The sequence below is a fragment of the Protopterus annectens genome, chromosome 11.part0, assembly GCF_019279795.1.
Source record: "Protopterus annectens isolate FY-2018-M chromosome 11.part0, PAN1.0, whole genome shotgun sequence".
Taxonomy (NCBI): Eukaryota; Metazoa; Chordata; order Ceratodontiformes; family Protopteridae; genus Protopterus; species Protopterus annectens.
Window position 1 is genome coordinate 1287668304 of NC_056745.1, and position 25751 is coordinate 1287694054.

The window sequence follows — 25751 nt, forward strand, 5'->3', positions numbered from 1 at the left end:
TGCCTCACCCGTACTGTCAATGTATGTTATCTCATGGGATCCCAACTAACAACATAACACAGTCTACAGAATGCAAATGCAAGGACATGTCGACACATCCCAGTAGCATGCCCACCATGTCCTACTGCATGAACTGTGGACCAACCCTTAAATAACACTGGGATGAAGGGACATCTATAGGGATACTTTGCAGATATCACTCGCATAATGTTAAAAAGAGGATAGAATAATAGAGTGGGGGTGTAGAAGCATGGACGCCATGGCATGTGTGAAGTCTGAAACTCTGTTGTGTGCCCATACTACCCTTGCCTGCAAAGCCAGTAATGGGTGGCTACAAACCCGCTCATAAACCACAATATGAAGGGGAACTGACCCGATATATGAGCCCTGCCTCTGGGTAACCTGGGTGAATCTGTACAGCTGAGAGGTATGGCCACAATAGGATATGGCCATTCTGTTATGTCGATAGATGTACAAGCAGGGGATCATCAGCCACCACAGTACCAAGGTGCTGGACCATTTACACAGATCCATCAGTAAGTGTCTGCAGCTACCCCTCCAGAATAGCATGAGTATGCAAGAATATGTAGGCTGCAGACCACAATACTGGACACAGCTTCATTCATCTTGTATTTCCCAGGAAATAACTGTGAGCAAATAAGTAAATCTGTTGGTAGTTGATGACATAATATATCACAGTGTAAAACAGTACATGTCTGAATATCTCTGCTAACACCAACCATGTAACATAAGCAGCACAGACAGCAATAGTTACAGTATCCCACTATCTTTTGCCCATTGTGACTCCATCTTGTCAACTTATCTACAGATATCATGCAGAAACAGGTTGCTAGCTGTAGGGGTAGAACACAAAATCCTGCACTGGAGTACAACCTACCTGGAATGGATTCACACACTCAATACAGAAAGTCATACTGGGCATGCTTCTACACTCGGAAAAATGAAGCCCATGTCTGGCAACAACAGTGGACTATACATATTTGTCAGTCAAAGATGTCTGTGAACACACACCACATTGCACACCATTATTGCTCTGCACACACATTTGATAGGAATACTCACACATATCCAAGACCAACACACTATAATAGGTCAAACATACACAAACAGAGATGTGGGGGAAGAGAGATGCAAACAGTGACAAACAGATTGCCATCATGAGGCCTGTTCCACCCACCACACATCTAATTGGCCAATATCACATGATGTGCCGATGTCAATCACTGTAGACATTTGCTTTTGGTAGCCCTCAGCCCTGTAGTGTCTGCGGTGCTTGTAATAACTGTGTAACATGATAGTACAAATCAGTATTCCTCTAGCATTCGTATACCCAGTCCTGTCAAATGTAAAGTTGTGTGTGACTGAGTGTTGTGTGGTGCTTCCAGAGGAAGGGTTTATGGCTCATTCACACATACTGCACTTCCCATAGCCCATGTTAGCACTCATGCTGATGTCAGTCACCTTGAAATAACCCTCTGGCCCATTATCACCCTCATAATCTCTGTGGTGCATGGAATAACTGCGTGATGCTATAGTGTAACATACAAGTTAAGTAGGAGTTCTAATCCCAGACATGGCAATTGTGAAACTCTGTGTGTGTAGAGAATAATGATTTTGAGGCCATTCACAGTCACTACACCTCCCATTGCCCTACTTTAGCATGCCTGTTGATATCAGTCACCTTGAAATACCCTTTGGAAAAAGGCTAGCCTTATAAGCCAATTATCAGCCCCATAATCTCTGTGGTGTGTGCAATAACTGTGTAATGCTATATTGTAAAGTGCTAATTAGGTAGGAGTTCTAATCCCAGACATGGTAACTGTGAAACTTTGTGTGTGTAGAGATTAAAAATTTTGAGTCCATTCACAGTCACTACATGTCCCATTTCCCTACTTTAGCAAGCCTGCTGATGTTAGTCACCTTGAAATACCCCTTTGGATAAGGCCTAATCCTACAAGCTCCATGGTGCATGCGATAACTGTGCAATACTGTAGTGTAACATGCTAGTTAGGGAGGAGTTCCAATCCCTAACATGGCAGCTGTGTTTGTATGTCTAGAAATTAATGATTTTGAGGCAACCCACAGTCACTACACCTCTCAGTGCCCTACTTTAGCAATCCTGCTGATGTCAGTCACCTTGAAACACCCCTTTGAACAAGGGCTAGCCCTATAAGCTCTGTGGCTCATGTGTTAACTATGTAATACTGTAGTGTAACATACCTAATTAAGTAGGAGTTTTAAGCCCTGAAATGGCAACTGTGAAACTCTGTGTGTGCATAGAGATTACTAATTTTGAGGCCATTCACAGTCAATCCACCTCCCATTGCCCTACTTTAGCAAGCCTGCTGATGTCAGTCACCTTGAAATACCCCTTTGGAGAAGGGCTTTCCCTGTAAGCTCCGTGGCACATGTGAAAACTGTGTAATGTTATAGTATAACATGCTAGTTAGGCAGGAGTTCTAATCCCAGACATAGGAACTGTGAAACTCTGTGTGTGTGTGTGTGTGTGTGTGTGTGTGTGTGTGTGTGTGTGTGTGTGTGTGTGTGTGTGCGTGTGTAGAGATGAATGATTTTGAGGCCATTCACAGTCACTACACCTCCCATTGCCCTACTTTAGCAAGACTGTTGATGTCAGTTACCTTGAAATACCCCTTTGGACAAGAGCCAGCCCTATAAGCTTTGTGGTGCGTGCCATAAATATGAACAATATGGCAGTAACTACACTGGTATGGTTTTAAATATAATCTGTGGCAAGTGTTTGTCTGTTTACATCAAAGATTTCGGCCCCATTTACAGCAAATATACATCTCAGAGCCTGACTTTACCAGTCCTGAAGATATCATCCACCTTACAAGTACCTCTTGCCAACACTAAACCATGTCAGGTCAGTGGTACATGTAGTAAATGTGTAACCATAATGGTCAATAAAGATTGTTAGATAGAGGTTTGAACCTCACCCTTTGTAAATGTGTGATTAGGGTAAAATTCATTTTGGGATCTGTCACTCAATGCCAGTATTTACAAGGGCTGGTGATGTTCCTCACCTTAGAAGTACATTGGGACAGCATCCACCAAATAATCTCTGTGGTGTGTGTGATAAATGTGGTATACTGTAGTAACAATACATAGGTAGGTAGGGGTTTGAATCTCAGAATTGGCAAGTGTGTGTGTGTGTGTGTGTGTGTGTGTGTGTGTGTGTGTGTGTGTGTGTGTGTGTGTGTGTGATTAGTATTCTGTGTGGAGATTGTTGTGATTGTGTAATAACAGGATGCATTGTGGGGTGAGTTTTGCTAAATTATTATATTGAGGACCTACTATATGTCACAATGTCCACCTTACAAGGACAAAAGATGTCAAACACCATAGAGGCTGGTATAGACAATCAATAGTCCAACATGTGACATTATGGATCGGTGACCAATATAGACAACCCTTGTATTACACAGAGAACACTCTCCACCATGGCACATACACAAACACACTTGGCTAGGCAACAACCACTATATTGGTAGCTCCCTACATATTGCCTGACAGATAGTAGCCACAGTGCAATTGCAGTGGACTACATGCCTGTTGACCACAACAGTGCCACTGACATCAGAAAGTTCTGTGATGTGTAACAACTCCTGACTGAATGTGTGTTATCCAACAAGGAAAAGGACATGGCACCCTGTTCCATCCCTACAGTAGGCAAATAAATGCTTACAGTGGTCTTTTTGCTATGTTCCCCACTGGACGCCTGGAACAACTGTAGAGTTTGCAAATGTAACCCACAAAGGGAATACCATGCCTTATACACATGCCCTGTATGGACAGACGCCACTAACTCCACTGAATACCTGTATCATGCTGTAATGTAGGTGTAAGCATGACCTTATTTCCATAGCCAGGTCTCCCCAAATGAGGTCAGAAATGCTACATCAGCAGATAACAATCTGTGGACACAACATGCCCCAGAGACCTCAAGTACACTTCCACATGTCAAATAACATGCATGTGGGACATGTGCACAAACCAGACACTGTCCATGTTATGGAATACAGATCACATACATGGGAAGCAGTGAACATCACTGGCCACCCACAATTGTAACCGAGATGCGTGGATGGTGAATACAATACCCACCTGTGGGGACCACTCCGGGATCTACAACCCTGAGCCACACTGGAGACCATTGTTATGTGGTCTGATGCCAAGGTATTTCTTTTGCCTAACCTTGTACAGCCAACAGGCCATTCACCTACCACACATCTGCGAAGCAATGAACCTGTGCATCTCAGTACTGGCAAGTGTGTGTGTGTGTGTGTGTGTGTGTGTGTGTGTGTGTGTGTGTGTGTGTGTGTGTGTGTGTGTGTGTGTGTGTGCGTGTCTCCATTGACATCTGCTTTTGTGAACATTCACATGTATTACACTTCCCTTATCCCTTCTTTAGCACTGTTGCTGATGTCACTCACCTTCAAAGATACCTTTGGACAATTTCCAAAATATAAGCTCCTTGGCGTACACAATAGCTGCATAACACTGTAATAGCAATACATAGTCAACTAGGGGTTTGAAACTCAGTATGGGTAATTGTGTGTTTGTGCGAGTGCCATCTATATCTTGTTGGGGGGAGAGTGCGCTGACAGGATCCATTGCAGTGTGGGTTTTGCTACATCATATTGAGGACCTGTATGTCCCATTGTCCACATTACAAGGCCAACAGTTTTCAAACACTGTAGAGGTTGTTGCAGAAAATCCTCAGCCATAAATGTGTACAGCCATGTGCAATTACTATGTGATGGTATGGATTAGTAAACAATATAGCCAACTGTTATAATACCCAGATACCATTTTCCACCCACATGTCATACACAGACACGCTTGGCTCTTACTCTCTTACACCCTTCCTTTCTTACTTTGTCTCTGTCTCTCTCTGTCTCTCTCTCTCTCTCTCTCTCTCTCTCTCTCTCTCTCTCTCTCTCCCCCCCTCTATGGTGGATGTTGAAAAGTACATCTGTTTTGCATAGGCAGCAGCTTGAGGTTTGTAAGGAATGTGCATGATCAGCTGATGGACTGTGAATGAATTGCAGTCCACTACTTGCTAATTGCATGTGGAACATCTGTGGTATCATTCCTATAGTCAATTGCATGGAAACACACTCCTATATCTAAGCACTTCATGTGGGTGTTAGCCCTTTTCCTTCACTGTGAACAGGACTTCATGTGGGTGTTTGACAAACAGCATCAAAGAGGGTAGTTGGAAATAACTCTTATACCATACACTGTGGAGACAGACCAACAAACAGGACGGGGATGTTCCAGACATGGGGACAGAATGTAAGTGTTGTTGTTCTACATTTGAAGTAATGTTGGTTTAACAGGGTTGTGTGGATATGGCTGTTCTACATGATTTAAAGTCTGGCATGACAGTGTTATGTGGTTGAGGAAACTCTCAAACGTAGGGCTATCTGCAGACTGTCCAGAGTTTGGAGTCTTACATGTGTTGTGTTACTCACACATTTCCTATCTTTAGACAAGCAGTATCATACTCTGATAATAGCAGTCAGTACATGGTGATATCCATGTGAGTTACTGACTTCATATCCCTCAGAAGAGCTATGTTACAACAAACCCTGTTACACCAGGAAATGTCTCCGTTTATTACAGCAATATGTCAATATTGGTCCTGTGTTTGTGCCTCCAGGCACAACTCTGTCAATCTTTGTGCATATGTCATGCAGTAAGAGGTGCATATATTCAGTACATCATTATTTACTGACATCATACCTGATAAGCCAGTGAGATATCAGACTGCTAGACATGTTATGTATAGTAGGCCCTATATTTGAGGACAATACCTGGACATTCTGTTGTAGTGTGTACAGTAGTGAGGTCTGTGTACTTATGGTGATTGTTGACAGGGTGTGTATTGTGAATATGTTACCTGGCCTGTGTACAGATTGTGGTAGATGTCATTGTTCTTGGTCCTGTTCTATCAGATGTCGCATGCTGATCCATTTTATGGTACCCTATCAGTGCACATGTTTGTAGAGCCGGACTGACACATGTCCCATACACAGTCACGCATAAGACTACACTGTGTATTGACCCAGTATATGTAGGGGTACTGTGTGAATGGCTCATATGAGGGTGGTTTTGTTCAAACAGTCCTTATACTGTAATATTACTTAGGTTTGCCATAATGTGACTGTGACTGTGTTCAGATTGGTTGTGGGTATGCACTTTCACACTGGTGTCTGTTACTCCATGCTGTTACATGCCTGTAGTGTCTGCTATATTTGCAAGTACATGTGTTTTCCCCTGTAGAAAACTTGGGTCAGTGTTGTGGCAGTCTGCCTGTAGTTTGCACACTTCTTTGTGACATGCCTAGCAGCTCAGTGTATTTACCTAGGGTGATGTTATGTCCAGATATTTGTCAAATGTACTGTTGCCTGCCCACCATAATTGGTTTGTATTTCTGAAAAAGCAGTGGGATGTTGTAAAGATGTATGTCACTAACTAGTGTGAAGTATGTGGGCTTGGGACCTCTGGTCCTCTGGTTAATATATGTTAGGACAGACAGGACTGTGTAAATGCATCAACTGTGTTAGCTTATCTATTCCAGTATTTTTGTGATATCGCCATTTACATGGTTGTAAACATCCACTTTGTCAGGCTTGGTTCACACATCTTGCACTAAGGAGTTATGTGTATACCTCTGTACTGACCAGATTGTGTCAGACTGTCCACTTTTATTGGTCAAATCTCTGCTGCATTCCACTGGATCATTACTGTGATTTGTGTAGTACTTCACTATGATGATCTATTAACTGATTGCATACGTCAGTATCAGAAGTGACTTCCCACACAACATCCCCCGGATTCATGAAGCTCAGCGCAAGGACGGCGGTAGGCTTGCTCCGACAGTGCGGCATGAAGATGGAGCAGTAGCGCCAAATGCATATTAATGAAGGCGTGCTGCTGATACAGCCACGTGCACAGGAAAGGAGCACAAGTGCATAGAGCATGTCGAAGTGCTGCACGGAGGCATGGAAATGGCAGCTGTCGAAGTGCAACCTAAAATGCTTGCATATAACAAGTTGCAAGATAGTAATCACATCTGTCAGTGTCCGTGGATACTGAAACGTATGCAAAGCATGCAAGAAAGTACCTGCGAACACAAAGTGAAGAAGCAAACACAAATGCACAGTAGGGAGTAACGGGTCCCTATCCCACGAAAAAATGACATGGAAAACCATGTGGCCGTAGTCCAATGCAGTGTAGATAGCCATACCAAGTAGAAGTGAAACGCATCATATGTTAGCGAGCTGCCAGTAGGTACGTCCAGCCCAATGGTAAAGGTCACCAGCTGACCCATAATGTGAGGGAGGGTACACAGCTGGGCAGATGTGTCCATAACAAAATACACGAGAAAAGTAGATATCCAGCGACCGTATGTCAGAATCATATCCCACAAGGCATGTAATAGTCACATACAAAAGGTATGTCCATATGTCACATACCAAATGTGATAGAAAATAGAATAAGCATGTAAATGAAACAGAAGGAGCATATAAACAGCTACAACAATAAGGACACATGTAGGCTGAAAGGAACAGTATTATCCGTACTGTCTACTAGGATTAACACCTGTTCCACTTTGCGAGCAACAGTCCCTCTTTGGGCAGTTGTGTCCTGACAAAAACTTGTAAAAATGGCAAATGTCCTGAGATTATAGGACAAAATTATTCCCTATACGTTATGTAATAGTTGCATTAAACATTTTTTCTGTATCTAAATTACATAAATGTTATAAGAAACAGAATAAGCAACTAAAATGCTACAAGAATAAGCTTTTATATAGGCAAGAATTTTAAGTTCTATCCTGTGGACTGACCGTGGGTATGTGTTGGCCTGTAAAATGTGATGTTTTTACCAAAAATGTCCCACTTTGGCCAATTGAAAAGGTGGCAACCCTACCATCGACTGTGGGGAGGTGTTATCCACTATAGTCGGATATGTGTACGGAAGATATCCCATCCTGGACATAGGAAAAGGTGGCATCCAACCAATGAGTACAACAGGCTGCCAAAATCTGGAAGTCAGCGGTACAAGCCGAACTTGTCAGGATGTGTCACAGTCGAACGGGTAGTACCCGGGTATACCAACCATGTAATGAAAGTTAAGTATGGGCGTGTACCTATGTGCGTGAGGTATAGCATGTGGAAAGCAAACATGGCAGGGTAGTCCACACAACCATACAGGTACCTGACACATGTAGGGTATTCAATGTGTTACTCTGGCCATGTCATGGGCCAACAACCAAAGCAGTGATGTATGGGGTGTGAGGAATCTGTGTGTGTGGGGTGGATGGCTAACGGTACAATCCTCCAAGGTGATACTGTGTCATATGCAGAATAGGTGAACTGGAGGTGTATGAGGGAGCAGCGGGTGAAGCTGAAAGAAACACAAGCACATGTATAAACAGCTGCAATACAAGCAGACAGGCCATACTGTAGAACACAATCCCACAAACATATGAATATTGAAATGTGCGATACAAATGTATAGATATGTCACCGGCACATACCTAAAGATTGGTCCTGATGGAACTGGCCATAACAAATGCAACACACCTGGATGCATAATGGACTACCCAGCATCCCATCCACATCACACGACCCGCTCCCATACCTGAACGTCCACCAAATCCAGCCGTACTTGACCTACTGGTTTGGTGCAGCCACAGCTACACATAGTGACCACTATGCATATATAGTAGGTAGTGTCACCCTAGGCAGTTGCAGGATTGCACACTATGTATCCCTTTCATGTAAAGCCCTCAGAACATTTTCGTAACTCCAAAAAGATGTTCGTTATTTCGCTTGTTGTGGATCGGTCCAATTTTTGGATATCCCTCATGGGATACGTAACCTGTGTAAACACTAGAACGGAAGACACGCAGTCCAGTCCTGTAGATATCTGGACAGAAGTTGGAATGTGCAGTAGAGGTGCACGACACTGTCCAGCCCTAAGTGGTCATGCATAACCTACTACCCAGGATCAAACACTTGCCCGTGACGCACGTGTCCCGACACGAATAAGCGGGAGTATATATTGCACACATTCGCATAGTGGCAAATGGTATAAGGGTGATGAAGGCACTGATGTAAATAGGATAACCCTGATCTACTGTGTGAGGGACAAGTAATGTGTGTGTAGGTGTGACCGACCATACCTGTCAAACTCTGAGAGCAAGATATCTGGACAAAGCCGTGAATAAAAGTGGGACAAAGGCCCAAAAGTAGGGACAATTTGTAAATATTGCTCTTAGAAACTTAGAAAGTTGATAGAATAACAGTTTGTACATTGGCATTAATTTCCTGAAGAGTATGAAGTCTGAAACTCAACTGTCTGTCATTAGGTTCTGACTTCAGTCTTTAATGATTAGCTACTGATTTTCCAGAAAACAAAAGTGTATTACAGAGGTCCGTACGTATTTACAGTAACAAACCTTCACATTTGTTTACTGTACTACTGCATACCTGTAGTTAATTCATGTCCAAAATAATAATCCTCATATGAATGCATAGAGGAAATAGTCAAATGTGAATGGGAACACCCCTTACCATGGATTATGTATTGTAACCACCCCCCACCCATATTATGTATTGCCAACATAAAAAGCTGCTGACAGGTGCCGAAACACCTGTGTCTGTAAACACAGGTAAATATTTATAAAATGGACAAATTTTGTTCATGTGCTTTGTCTGACATTTGAACTCGGTCAGGGCAGCTCCGTTCACCAGGCAGACAAGCCTAAACCCAGATCACCACATGAACATCCTGACAATCAAAGACTTGTATGTGCCAGGACTATAAGCCTTGGAGTTCTGCATATCCTTGGAGTGATTAAATATGCAGCTTGGGTCCAGAGCAGTAGGGAATAGGGAATGTGTAATATGTAGTACCGCGTTTTTCCCAGCAGGAGAATGGATGCCTGTGTTGTAAGTGAAGCGGTGAGGCGTATGTTAATGCAGCTATGCACTATGGGTAAGCCTATAAATGAGTCAGAACACCAATAGTATAGTGGTTACAGCAGCCGGCCATCGTGAATGCAGTCTCGGTTCAACTACGACTACAGCACATATAATTTTAAAGTGTAATTAATGCGTCTGTGCTGTAAAGACATTTAAATATGTAAAGGTGAATGTGTGTTTCACATATGTCCATTAACTGGATTACAGATATTTTACTGGTACTGTCACAATTAATAAAGCCTACATAAGCAGAAAGACCTAGTAAACATATGTAACCCACAATAAGGATATGCAAGTGCGCCTGCGCGTGTGTAATCCGCTCACAGCATAGCAAATGAATGCTGTTTTCTACATGTTATTTATATATCTATATATGGATATATTTGTGTATAGACATATATCCACCGACTTAAACTAAATAAATATATGAAATAAAGAATGTATATATATATATATATATATATATATAGATATATATATATATATATATATATATACACACACAATACATTAATTGATATATACATAACAAACATATAAACATATGTCCTTGTAGATATAACACGTAAATAGGTTACGTCATAGCTATTATGGATAGACATACAGACATGCAAGAAAGATAAATGCACTGCTGCTTTCCAAACCATTGCCTGGAAAGTACCAGTGTGCCAGATCTGCAAGTTCTACTCTTTAAACATGGATATAGGTGTCCTTTACAGTACCCCAAAATTGATCCACTACAGGCACCGTCCTTTAATGATTGAAGCAAAAAAAGTCACATCCACAGCTACAATATAGTTGGACATGCAACAGTAGCTTGTGCAAGGGTAATAACACATGGGTTGACAGAATGTATGACATATGTCCCAATACGCGGAGAGTAGATAGTGCTTAGAAGTGTCTTCATACTTTATTATCGCTCACATTAAATATGTCTTATGACTACTGTGGAGGGGTGTCAGGTATGGGAATCATGGGTATGCAATAATGGGCCTGGGTGCCTAGGTGTTGGTTGGCACAGATTTATTAGGTTCGCCCCATGGGAGTGATTAATATTCCTATGTGGGTATAGCACACGCCTATATCTTCCAAAAATGAAGAACTCATCAACTGGATATTGTGTAAACCATTGGGGGAAGACGTAGGGACTTATATCAGTGTCATGTAAGCGATTATCATGGACATACATGCGTACAAATAAGATGGTAACCATACCTCTCAACCTTTCAGAATAAGAAATATGGACAAACGCATATTAAAATAAGTACAAATAGAGACTATTTTAAATATTCCTCTTACAAAGTTAGAACATTGATAGAATAATGGATAATTCATTAGTATGAATGTTTTGAGGGTTATTAATTATAAAATACTAATGTCTGTCATTATTATCTAACCTCACAGTCCTTAATGACTTGCCACTAATTTACCAGAAAGGCACAATATTATGAAAAAAGGAACAAAATCATAAGTCTAAGTTCAGGACATTTACCCAAAATGTGTACAGTTGAGAGTGTGAAGGTAACCCTGTCCTAAATAAATGTACAGAACTAATGATATTAGGTGGATAGGTGTGAAGAAAGACATGATGACAAATGACAAAACAAGTATAAGTCAAAAGCATGTACCTCGATAAATGTGAATGAATACTTATGCCCTGTGATAGTCAATGTGGAAGGTTAATAGAAACAAAAGAAATGTGTCCCTCAGGGTGTTATGCAGTGTCCCCGATACAGTGTTCAGTCTCCCACACTCGCATGTGAGTTCTGCCATTGACGGAATGCGCAAATACTGGCAAACACATAAGGTAGATGATAGCATAATATGTTTTGATTAGCACCTGTTGGCTTTTGTGAGGAACACAACACTCTGGGCGGGTGTGTCCTGCAAAAGGAATGTAATGGCATCTGGCCTGTGATTTCTTCTTGTGTGTAGTGGTGTAATAAAATGATATATCTTGTATCAGAAACAGATACATGTTATAGGAAACAGTATTATCGACTATACTACTACAAGAAAAATCTGAAGGTATGAAAGCGCTGAAGTAGTCAGTTTAGTATTGACCGCAGGTATGTGTTGACTTGTCAAATGTCACAGCTGTATATATAGTACCTATAGGGCTGTCACCTTTACAAATGATGAAAGTGGGTGCTGCTCTGTAGAAATCTCAGACATAGCAGGTCAAAACATACCTACAGCCATGCATACTCCACAAATAGACATATTAGCACACAGCAAAGCTTAGGCCAGGATTCATGGAGCCTTGGCCGGTGTGTACGAGTAGAGTAAGAGTAGAGCAAGGCAAGATGTCTGCCGAGCTATTCAGCAATATCCTGTAGGGGCGTGTAAGACAGCCCCTTAAATGAACGTTGCACGGACAATGTTAGGATATGCAAATTACCACATTTGTAGGTGAAAGCTTTGCAAATTATGTAAATTTGTGATACATGAAACAGTAAGCTGTCCGTGCAAGAGTAGAGTTATGTGCAGAAATGTACCCGAATGTTAACCAAGTTACGTTCTGCAAGTAGCTAAACAGAGCAATGTCAGCTGCAAATAAAGGATGAATTTAGTTGAAGAAGCATGCCAATGGCCAAATATAAGGCCAGTGGCATTTCTTTCCATTGGAAATTAATAAAACTCTATTTATCCTCCCCCGATCTCCGGTGTTTAAGCGTAGCGCAGCGGCACGAAAACACGCTGCACTGTCAAAACAAGAAAATATTTAAAATATACATACAAATTGTAATTTTAGTTAAAAGTTTGTTCGCCATGCAGGTGAATGGCAAGCTGAAGATAACATGGCTACTGAGTACTGGTTACTATGTGTGGAAGTGCTCTGTCAGAGATGTAACCAAGCGTTAGTAGGCAATCCGATGCAATTGAGGCTGAGGATAGTGAATCACAATTTATCATGCCATATGGGCCAAGCCACTGCAGTGTGAGAGTAGGTTAAGGGGACTATCAGAGTAGAAGATAGGTGACATCATGAGTGTGTATGTATAAAGCACTGTAATCTTATCGGAGCAGTGTGTCACATGTTTGCTGTCAGTTACTCATCAGTGGAAGAGGCGTGTTATGATTTATCCTAGGCAAAGTCAGGAAACTGATGCTGTACACCATGGATATCACTGAAGTTTCTTGCAAACCTGCTTACAGTGTGTTTGCGCCTGTGCGCACCTGTAAGTCCGAGTAAGCATGTGTGTGCGCGTGTCAGCCGTGTGCATGCTTTGAAGAATGAGTAAGCTAGTGTAAGAATGTTGAAGCCCATGTAAACCAGTGTACGCATTTGTAAGCATGTATAAATCTGTACTACATACATCACACACGTACTGCACACTCTGAAACACATGCTGCCAATACTACACACGTCAGTCAAATAGCACATGGATGGATAATAAATCTTCAGAATTAACAGTGCTGTAAACTATACTACATTGATGGTCATAGCTGCAATGCAGGGTCTATATTATATCCTCGAACGCTTAAAAAAGAGAACGCTGATTGATCGAACTTATTTTCCCAAAACTGCAAAATATCGAAGCAGCAGAAACTTGAATTTTTTCCTAGGGAAAGAATTCGGTTGTCTGTTTCTGTTGCTTCGGTATTTTCAGTGTTATGGTGGAAAGTTACCGGTCGGATTCAGGTAAGTGTGCGATTGTGTGGATGTGAGTGTTAGGGTGATTTAGGTGAGTTAGGGTTAGGGCTCGGGTTAGGTGAGTGTACGATTGAGTGAACATAAGGGTTAGGGCAAATTTAAGTGAGTTAGGGTTAGGGAGCGAGTGAGGTGAGTGTGTGATAGTGATGGACCTTAGGGTTAGGGTTTGGGTTAAGGTAAGTGGGTAGTTAATGGTGTGTGCATAGTTTAGTGTAGGGTTAGGTATCAGATTTTAGGTGTATGTGTGTGGATTTCTGTTTGTTTGGTGTGCTTGTGTTGTGTGTATGTGTTTTGGATCAGCGATTGTTTTCCCTGGGAAAAAATCGTTGATCTGACAATTCGAGATTGTAAGCTTTCACTTAAATTAGGTCGATCAATCAGCATTCACTTTTTTAAGCTTTTGATGATATAATATAGACCTGCAATGCATCATACCTGTTTACATACACCTAGAAGGATATCACACTTTGTGTTAATAACATTTTAACATTAATATAGTGCTATAAAGCCACCCTGTGCATCAGCACCATGTTAGTCTGCTCGTGCATCCATGTTACACATTACAGGTGGTGGCACAGGTGTCATCATATGCACAGGGTATGGTGTTTCTTTTCCAGAGCCTGTCATTGAGCCATCCAATCAACATGTAAGTATGTGTGTGTGTGAGGGACAGCAATGTTTGCATGGCCCAATATTGATGCAATGTGTGTTTGTATGTGTTAGCCCTAGCTGTTTGTTTTATGTGTGTGTGTGTCTGCATGTACACAGTTTCAGCATGTGTCAGCCATATACAGGAGGTTGTGGGACAGTCACAGACCGTACCTGCCAGGCTGTACAGATCACCATTACTGGCCATGGACACCCCTCCATGCATTCAGCAATATTCCAGTCCTGCACCTGTCAATGTATACACATACATTCTTGGGATCTGTATCACAACCTGTGGATAAACGGGAGTCAGTAATGTTAACCTGATTTGCATAGTATTGTCAGTTAATACCTAGTTATATGAGCCATACTCATCCTCCAAAGTAATAACCACTGCTGACTGTTGCTGAGATGTGCACATGACCATTTAAAGGTGCTGTACTATCATTGTTGTCAATGTCCCTTGTAATACCCAGCAACAAAATAACTGGTCACTACACAACTATAACCCAGGATCACTACAGCACACAGTATGTGCACTATCACAGAGCCATAGCAGATTTACATAGATCAAAGGTGATCACGTACAGATAATGCAGCACATTCAATAGTGCTAATATCCACATGCATATCTATATCTATCTACATTACAAATATATATATATATATATATATATATATATATATATATATATATATATATACATGCACACTTGGCAGGGTTGGGATCAGAACACAGAACTAACTACCTTATCACACTACAGCATTATGCATTTACAGAATGTGCTACCATGATTACTAGATCACAGCATTCACATAGGCATACGTCTAGCTTGCTGGCATCAGCATCAAAGGCAAAGACGCCATACGGATTCTATGGAGAGTGAATAGTGTAAAAGCAATGTACTGTTGTCATGCAGTGGGAAACTCCCACACAGACATACACACACACACACATGGCAGGATTGGGATTAGAACACAGACCTAACTACCATATCACATTACAGCATTACACATTTACAGAACGTGCTACAGAGACTACTGAACAGAGCACTCCCAGAGGCATACTTCTAGGTGGGTGACATCATCCACAAAGGCAAAGAAGCCAATAGGGAATGTATGTGGTGTGAGGCGTCTAAAAGCGTTACCGTGTCCCCAGGCAGCTAGAAACACACACACACACACACACACACACACACACACACACACACTTGGCAGGGCTGGGAGTCAAACATACACCTAACTACCTTACCACACTACAGCAATACGCATTTACAGAATGCGCTAGTGAGATTACTCAACTCAGCACTCCCAGAGGCATACTTCTAGGTGGGTGACATCATCCGCAAAGGCAAAGACGCTGATAGGGAATGTATGTGGTGTGAAGCGTCTAAAAGCATTACTGTGTCCCCAGGCAGCTGGACACACACACACACACACACACAGAGGCATACACTTGGCAGGGCTGTGAGTCGAGCATACACCTAACTACCTTACCACACTACAGCAATATGCATTTGCAGAATGCGCTACCGAGATTACTGAACACAGCACTCCCAGAGGCATACTTCTAGGTGGGTGACATCATCCACAAAGGCAAAGACACCGATAGGTAATGTATGTGGTATGAGGCATCTAAAAGCATTACTGTGTCCCCAGGCAGCTGGAAACACTCACACACACTTGGCAGGGCTGGGAGTCGAACATACACCTAACGTCCTTATCACGCTACAGCATTATGCATTTACAGAACGCGCTTATGAGATTACTGAACACAGCATTCCCAGAGGCATACTTCTAGGTGGGTGACATCATCCACAAAGGCAAAGACTCCAATAGGGAATGTATGTGGTGTGAGGCATCTAAAAGCATTACTCTGTCCCCAGGCAGCTGGAAACACACACACACACACACACACACACACACACACACAGAGGCACACACTTGACAGGGCTGGGAGTTGAACATACACCTAATTATCTTATCACACTACAGCATTACACATTTACAGAATGTGCTACCGAGATTACTGAACACAGCACTCCCAGAGGCATACTTCTAGGTGGGTGACATCATCCGCAAAGGCAAGGATGCCGATAGGGAATGTATAGAGAGTGAGCAGTCTGAAAGCATATTACTGTCCCAAGGTAGACGTAGACAAACACATGGCAGTGGTGTGATCAGGGCAACTAAATATCTACAGAGCACTACAACAACACTACATAGATACGGGACATGCCACAGACAGTACACCCTGCAAGACAGTCAACCAGTGTGTTCAATGTAGGCATCCATTGTGACGTTGAAAATGGACATCTGTTGCCTGGATGTCAACCATCGCTATATAGGATATCAATGGCCATGCCCATACACAGAGGCACATCACCGACACAAGGTGTCACTGGCCATGCCCACACGCTTAGTATCGCATTTCCGTTTGGAATGTACTGTGTGTCCATCTACACAATGGCGTACTGGGCATGCTCACACACTTAGCAGTTGCAAAGGGCCATCTTGCATGCACATGGATTCTAAACACGTAAGGGTGCAGTTTGGAATGTACTGTGTGTCCAACTACACAACGGCGTACTGGGCATGCTCACACACTTAGCAGTTGCAAAGGGCCATCTTGCATGCACACGGATACTAAACATGGAAGGGCACAGTATGGTATTACTGTCCCCACGTACATGTAGGCCACTCACATGTATCGACCAGTACACACTCGGGAGCCATCACAGATGTCTGAGGTGCAGATAACAGAGGTACATACCACAGTCTACAATGTAGCCTTCAGACATCACCATGTCGTTGGACCAGCAATGCACAGCCATACATCAACACAACACCGTGTGACTCATGACCAGTGGACTGTACATAGGTGTACAGCAACTGTGCAGACTACACATGTACCGACAGGTTTCCATCATGTATTTTGCATTGCAATGATACCACTGTACATAACCAGGTCAGCTCTACACATACCAGGGGCCCTGGGTCTTACACAGCTGTGACAGATGACTGTCGCTGTACACCAATGAACACACAGGTTTGGATATGTCATACATGTAATTGCAGTGGATATGTGCATGGACCTCACACAAAACACATATGTACATAGCATAGCTTGTGCTGTCCTCCATGCAGACAAGTGGCTACAGCAATCATACACAGGCAAATGGAAGGTGGGTCCATGGCTGCTGAATGCTAACAGTACATGAGGTAGCTATGTTGACCGAGGACACATTCCCTCTGTACTAATTACCCATGACACCCATCATATCATACAACAGTCCATGTGTTATGTATGTCAACACACATGTCCACCAATTGCAATGCATACAAACATGGCTACATGACAGGCATGTAGGACCAACACACATGTACAAACTGTAGTGTGCATGCAGCTACCATGCATGTGCAGTAGCTGATGTAAGTAACTCATCTGTGCCTAACTACAACATGCAGTTGCAATGCAGCCCCATCATTGACACCTGTATATGGTGATATACTGACAGTATGGTAGGATGTACATCAGGTATGGATTGATGTGTGTACATAAAGTGGTGATCCACCTGTGTAGATGGATGTTCGCCAGTGACGGCTCACAGGTGTGTCACACGCCATCCTACCATTACATGTGCAAACAGTACGCTATGTTACTGTTACTTGACATTGAAGACATAAAACCTACACAGCGGTTGGGTGTTACCGACTGTACGTCACTTGACACCTGTAACACTTACATCCTCCCGTGTGCACATAGCAGCACAATTGCTGGACATAGCATTGGTACACATAATGCGGCCAATACTGCTGCATGTCTGTCAGACGTATCATCATATAGCAGGTGTATCATCATCAGTATTGCCATGTGTGTTTGCATGTGTGACCATTTGCATCACATATGGTGGGGAATACATCCCAATTGTCACACACCCCTGTACACTGTTGTAGACATCTGTACATACTGCAGTGTGGAAAGCATGACGTAGGCAGGTGTGGTGTGTGTATCACATACATCAGCTATCCGTATGTGTATGACATTTGTGGTCTCCACAGTGTAAGTATGTGTGTGTGTGTGTGTGTGTGTGTGTGTGTGTGTGTGTGTGTGTGTGTGTGTGTGTGTGTGTGTGTATGGCTGTCTGGTGCAAGGAGTGAGGGTGTATGCTACCATATAGAACACACAGGATCGCTAACCCCTCATGGTGTTGCAGTCTACAACCCTGTTGATGCCATCGGTCTCAGCCATACTGGCGACCTGTACATGTCCTTTCTCTGTGTCGCGTCATGTGGGTGCACAGTACTGTGAAGGTGATGACCACATAGGCAAGTGTCCTCACCTCAACACTATGGGGTTTGCGTTATAGTGTTTTTGACCCTATGAGTGTGGGCATGTTCCTGTAATGTGACAGGGTATTACTGCTACACAGTGAGGCCTCATGCTATCAAGTGGCCTCTAGCCTTATCACTGGCCAGACCGCTGTGTACAACCCCTGCACCATGTCAACATACCTGTGATGTGACCTGGTATGGAAGTCACATCTCTAGCCACTGTAGACTATTAAACTGCACACATGCTGCTGGTTCAGTATATGTGTGGACATCTGTGGTATGTTAGACATTCCAGCAGTCCGGTTGCGGCTACGTATAGCATGCTGATATTGCCATACGTGCCTGTGAGTACTCCACAGTTACACATGGGAGACTGCAAACACTGCTACCTGTAGGCACATGCAAGTAGACCATAAGGATGGAACCAGGCCATCATTACCAACATGCTGTTACTGTTGTTACCGAGACACATACTGTGAACATTTAACAATGCATGCTACACCTGTATTACATGGTACGTCTGGTAAGTGTCAACAGTACACAACTAATGTAATATACACGTCTCTCACTATTCTTACACAACTAATGTAATATACACTTCCCTCACTAGTCATACACAACTAATGCAATATGCACTTCTCACTATTCTGTTCACCCTGTGCATCAGACCATTTGAGCATGTCCCTGCACCGATGGTGTGGATGACAGGGATGTGGCACAGGCTTCATCATATGCACAGGGTGATAATGTTTGCCAGGGGCATAGGCTGCACCAATGGATGACATCATGTGTGTGGGTAAGGGCCGGTGATACGATTGGACATGTCTGTTCAGTATGCATGTGGGTGTTGTGGTGCCCTAGAGATGTGTTTGCTGTGTGCATATATGTGTGCACACAGTTCTGCCTTTTGTGAGGCCTACACAAGGGTATTATTGACAGCTCCAGATTGTACAGACCAGGTTGTACAGCTCACTGTGTCCGGCCACGGCCACGTGACCTATGCCTGCCAGGGGTTGCACGGGCACTACCAGGCGGAGGTACAGATTGCCTACTGTCCGACGACACATGTCCACTGGAACTGTGTCCCCTCTGGTAATGTCCAGGGCCACGTCCACATGGCCTGTTGTGTCCTGGTGTGACAGTGCAGCACCAGCTGCACTGCTACTGCTATCGGCACTATGGGAGCGGGCATTTGAGGTGGCACACTCATGTTGACCTGCACTAGGTGGTGTAGCTGGCCTACGTCCATGTGGCCTATGCCTCACTCCTACCAGATGTTCCAGCACAGACAGCTCACACTCTTGGATTGCCATGCCATGGTCAAGGATTCCGATCATGTCACCCAATCGCCTGCCCAGAACATCAGCAATCTGCTGTTGAGCATTTGCCAATGCCTGGATGTTGTCATTTAAGGTATGGATAGCAGCACTCTGCAGCCCTGCCCTTCTCTGTTCTGCCATTCAGCACGTGCCTGTGCCGCCATTACAGTCTGAAACATGCTTCTGGTGATACCAGCTGCTGCGTTCTGTCCTGCAGGTGCATGTCTGCCAGAGGTCCTCCTACGAGCAGCACCAGCCACATGCCTGTGTGGCACATCTATAGACATTACACTGACACCATGGTGTGGAGACACACCTTCTGTAGCCACCACATGTTCCTGTTCCACTCTAACAGATGCTGACTGTCCTTCCTCTATGGCCACTGGTGATGCGGTATGTGTTGGCAGCAGAACTGTGTGTGGGAAAGAGGGGGACATAGCTGGGATGGCAACCATTGGCAAAATTCAGCCACTGACAACCCTACCTGTACCTCATGCATATGTTCATCACTGCTAGTATCTGTGGGGACACTAACATCACATGGACCGCAGGAGGGTAACGCACCTAGATCACCTGTGAATGCAAAGAAAGACTCTAAATTACAATAGACACACACACAGACACACACACACACACACACACACACACACACACACACACACACACACACACACACACACACACACACACACACACACACACACACAGACACACACACACACACACACACACACACACACACACACACACACAGACACACACACACAGACACACACACACAACACACACACAGACACACACCATGCATGTGATTTGACAGACGGCATGCAGCATGCCTGTGATACAGTAGATGGCATGCAGCTGAGACATTAATAGTGTTAGTAAGTATACCCCCTGGCGTGCACACTACAGCAAGCAGGTGTCATATCAGTAGCCATGCAGTTCACACAATCATGGTAGTATGCATGCATCCCTGTGATACACTATGTGGACCAAAACAGGATAACAGTACACATGGCTGATGTGACCTTGACATGTAATCTGCTGACGTGTGCATTAACATGCATACATGTCTGACACAATGGTGTCCTGTCACATGCACAGCGTCGTAATAGGCATCACATTGCAGTGTTGTCTGCATGCCCTACAGATAGAATGCATGTTTAGCAAATGTGCAATGTGCATGGAAGGGTAGTGTGAGCCATCTACATTGCTCTACAGTGTGAAGTACAGACACTGTGCCATTGCATGGCATCATGAGGTGTGTATATTGCTATACAGTGCATAATATGTACACATTGCATAGCCATAACTGCATGCATACCCATGACATAACTGTGGATTGTGTCCCACGATGCTGAGGTGTATACACACCAAACCATGTTGTGTCATGTGACAGGTCACTGGAGGACCTACAGATGACACCCCTGCACAACAACTACAGAGTCTTAGCTGCCTGGCAACCATGTCCACACATAGCAGACTTGTCAATTCACCATGTCCCACATGACATTGATGTACCACACACACAATGTGCACAGAAGCTGTAGAGGTGACTACTGTCATGCTATGACACAGGCGTGATGTTCAACACATCTTATATGGTAGACGTCAGTGACACCTCCACTAGCTGTGCACAGGCTTTTAGGATGTCCAGTGTACCACATCAACTGTATAATCGGTCAACTAAGGCTATAATTGGACCATGTGTGGACAATGTGAAACAGGGTGTATACACATCACATCTACTGTGTGGCTACGTATCTCTGGCCATCCCCCATGGCCATGTGTGCACATGTGTTGGACAAATGTGTGATGGCCATCTATCACACATGTCTGTGCTGTCCCATATGACATACACCCATAGATGTCAGATATGTCACCATCCACAGGGCTATGCAGACAACAGGTTGTATGTGTGGTATGTGGGGTATGGGTTATGGGATAGTGTGACATTATTGCAGCCAATACACTACGTGTCTGGGACATGTCAGATGGCACATCACAATGTGTGCACCCATTGCAGGGGCATATAACACAATGGTGACTCCTGTGGGCTGCCCATATCACAGCTCACTGTGTAGTACTGTTTGTATACCACACGTGTTGTTCCAATATATAGTACATAAGCCTCCATTGTAGAACACCTCCACCATTGTATGCACAGCTGACCACACATGTAGCAATGATAATTACTATGGTTTCATGTCGGTGTATCATTTTTGTTTGTATATATTGCACATGGGTGGCCTGTGTGAATGATGGGTGATGCGACCTGCATATCATGAATGGAACGAACATCAAGTGTACAAGTGTTAACTGGCCACATGGCGAATAGATCTATGCTTTAACATGCCTGATACTGATGACAGTCTCACCTGCAATAGACTCATGTCTGTGCGGCACGCCAGAGGTACCTGAATAGGGGTGACACAGCAGTATGAACATTATCCATGACTGTATGACAGCCACAGGGTGCACTGTGCATGTTAACACATTCGCCTGTACAATAACATATAGTATGCACATGTGTGCATACACAGGGTAGCATACTGTAGTATGCAGCATGTGTGTCCACATACCCATGCATTTGTTGTTACATTACATAATGTACAGTGACACATGCACGTAAATGGGATATAGTAGCCATATGTGCAGTACTGACTTACCAGGAAACTCCAGGCTCACTGGTTGGAAACACCCACCTTCATGATGGCAGCTAGTGTTTGTGGATGCTGTTCTGAGGGTGTCCCCAGACTGGCCAGTAGCTCCTCAGTGTGTGTGAGTGGGGTCTGGGTTGGTGGCCCACCACCTGTTCCACCTTGTTCCCTGGTGATTGCAGTGGCACGCTGTTTTGCATGTCGTATCAATTTCGTGTAGTGTTTGCACACCTGCTGGTAGGTGCGGTTATGGCCACCCACATCGTTCACCCTCCTGCGAAGATCCTGCCACAGGTCGTCCCACTGCTGGGCATGCTGTGGCACATGGCTGAATAACACCTGGTAGTTCTTATGGAGGTACTGGATGAGGACATCATCCTCCTGGTGGCTGTACGCTGAAAGGCATGTACGAGGCATTATCTGTAAGACATAATGATGGTGACAGGTCACAGTTTCAGAGATGTACAGAGATACTGCTGCACATACATTTCTATGACATCTAGTACATCTGCACAGTTATCTTTGCAAATCATCATGACACTGACATGACTGACATGTTTGTGTCACACACATGTAACACCCATTATGCATTGGATATCATCACCATATATGTGTGTCACCTCATTACAGTGTTCATACTCCATTTGAATGCTGTCATGATGTGGGCATGTCTGTTTACCTGCACAGGTGTTCTTACCTATCTGCACATGCCTGGATGTGTCCACGGTAATACTGTTGACCTTGATGCTGTGTATATGTCACATATCAACACAGACACAGCCTTAATGGACTTGAGCAGTGACAATGCACACATACGCATGGAAACCTGTACATGCATGTGTTTTGTCATATACATCTACACAGCACTGTACAGCTGTTCAACATCCTGCCACGGATCGCCTGTGTTGCACATGTGATAGACATGGGACAATGGCTAGTCGGACGTCATTCGCAGGGATGGTTATCAACTATAGCATCTATGGACAAGGTTTCCTAGCTGTATCTGACAGCCATTATGCCACCGCAAGGTGCATCAGTGCCACATTACTGATCCAGACAGGTGATACTACATCTACCATGCGGCCATCACACCATGTATAACAGGGATGACATGTGTAGCTTTGATGGACAGGGTTGCATGGTATGGCGGGAGTATGTCACATGTATGGCACAGGGATCTGTCCAGCATGTGGCGATCCTAGTATTAGGAAGGTGGCTGTCCATGACGTATGTCTTTCAGATCAGGATATGGACATGTAGCATGTCCAACATCATAGTGTAGCAAATGTCTTTATGCAAGGTAGGCAGCATGCTGCATAGTGGAAGTGAGGATTGTGAAGGCTGGTATCTCCCATCCACGCATGGCCATTACCCCTTAAAGGTGATATATGATCCACTATTGGTCACCCAAGTGCTGTATATGCCTGTCCAATGATCTCCGTGCTCATGAATGGCACCCTGTCATGACATGGGTACATCATATGACTACCTAAGGGGCCTGGAGATGTCACCAAGTCAGGGAGGTGTACTGCACAGCACCATCCCTTACACAGTGTCCATAATGTTGACCACAGCCTAGGTGGTAGTTAATGGGTACAGGGATGTTCACCTAGTGGTGATAATGCTGATATCATCCATCAGAATGTGCACATATGTCACACACCTCACCCACACAGCCCATTCTGTATGTTGTTCACAACACTGAGACAGCTATTGCTCATAGGTCATGGCCATTCACATCCTTACATACACAGATGCCTGACATTTGTCTGTGTGGTATGGGCTACAATGAGGGTGGAGTATAACACATTAACCCTGTTTTACTGTAGCTGGCACTGGTGTGATATGCACATTTCACTCTGGCACCTTTTGTAGTTGTGAGTCTGTCAACAGGCCACTGGTAGAAAACTCCTCTGACATACAAAGATATTTGTAATAAAACATCTGTACTGTCTTGTACATCTGTACTGATAACATCTACATTGATAATGGTTCATGGAAATGCAGACCATACTCAGCAGGATTATAGTGCGGTGCCACTAATTATGACTGTCGTCACCACTTGTGGGTTGATCTTATCCAACACCCTATCTGTATTGTATGTTCATGGTGAGCACTTGCTCAAAACTTGTGAGCATGTCATGAGCTACTGATTAATATAGCAACCATTCCACACCATTTCTCACAGGTACACTGTCTGTCCTCACATTTTCAACTTGCTTACAGTACAACAACTGTTGTACACATGTAACTCACATATCCTGTGAGACATGGTTGTATATACAGGCATGTCCAACTGTCACGTACCAGTGTTATTGCCTGTCTATATGATGGATATGTCGTACATGTGGCAATAGAGCAATTGTCTCATGTACACAGTCAATGCTCACCTCCCAACATACAACACTACAGCCTGTGGGGGATGCACATATGCAGCCGTGCTGGGGGTAATGCTGTCACCAACCCTGACTGCATCTGACAGTCATGTGGGGATGTGTAACATTCGCAACACACCGCACTCATCAGATAGTCTCACATGATCTCCATCACAGGCCACACATACGAGGACAACATGTGCAGTACCTCTCCATACTCTGTAGGCACCAAAGGCAGCCCCCATCAAAACACAACAACACCAACTTATAGCCCACAGACTCATGTGTGCCCATCACATACAGCCAATAGGGTGTTATAACATACACAACACACCAGTCATAGTTGACTCTGTAGGCGGTCAAACTGCTGTTCCACTCAGCAGGCTACACAAGGTGATAGTCACTTACATGTTGCTGTCAGGTAACTGGTTCTGCAACATAACCTATGCACCCATGCCACACCTCACCAGGTACGATGTGACTGTCATTCTCCATGTTAGTGTGACTGCCCTGAGATGCAACTTCACAGACTACGTGTGCAGGGACATGCAATAGCTCACCAGTCTTGTAGCCCTGAAGGTGTGGGCCAAGCCCTGGGGAGCATTATGCATTCATCCAGACCTGATACCACTGTACAATGACTGACTGTGTCACATCAACAGTTGCCTATGCTTCTGCTGTCATTCCACAGGCATATGGTATCTGTCCGCTTT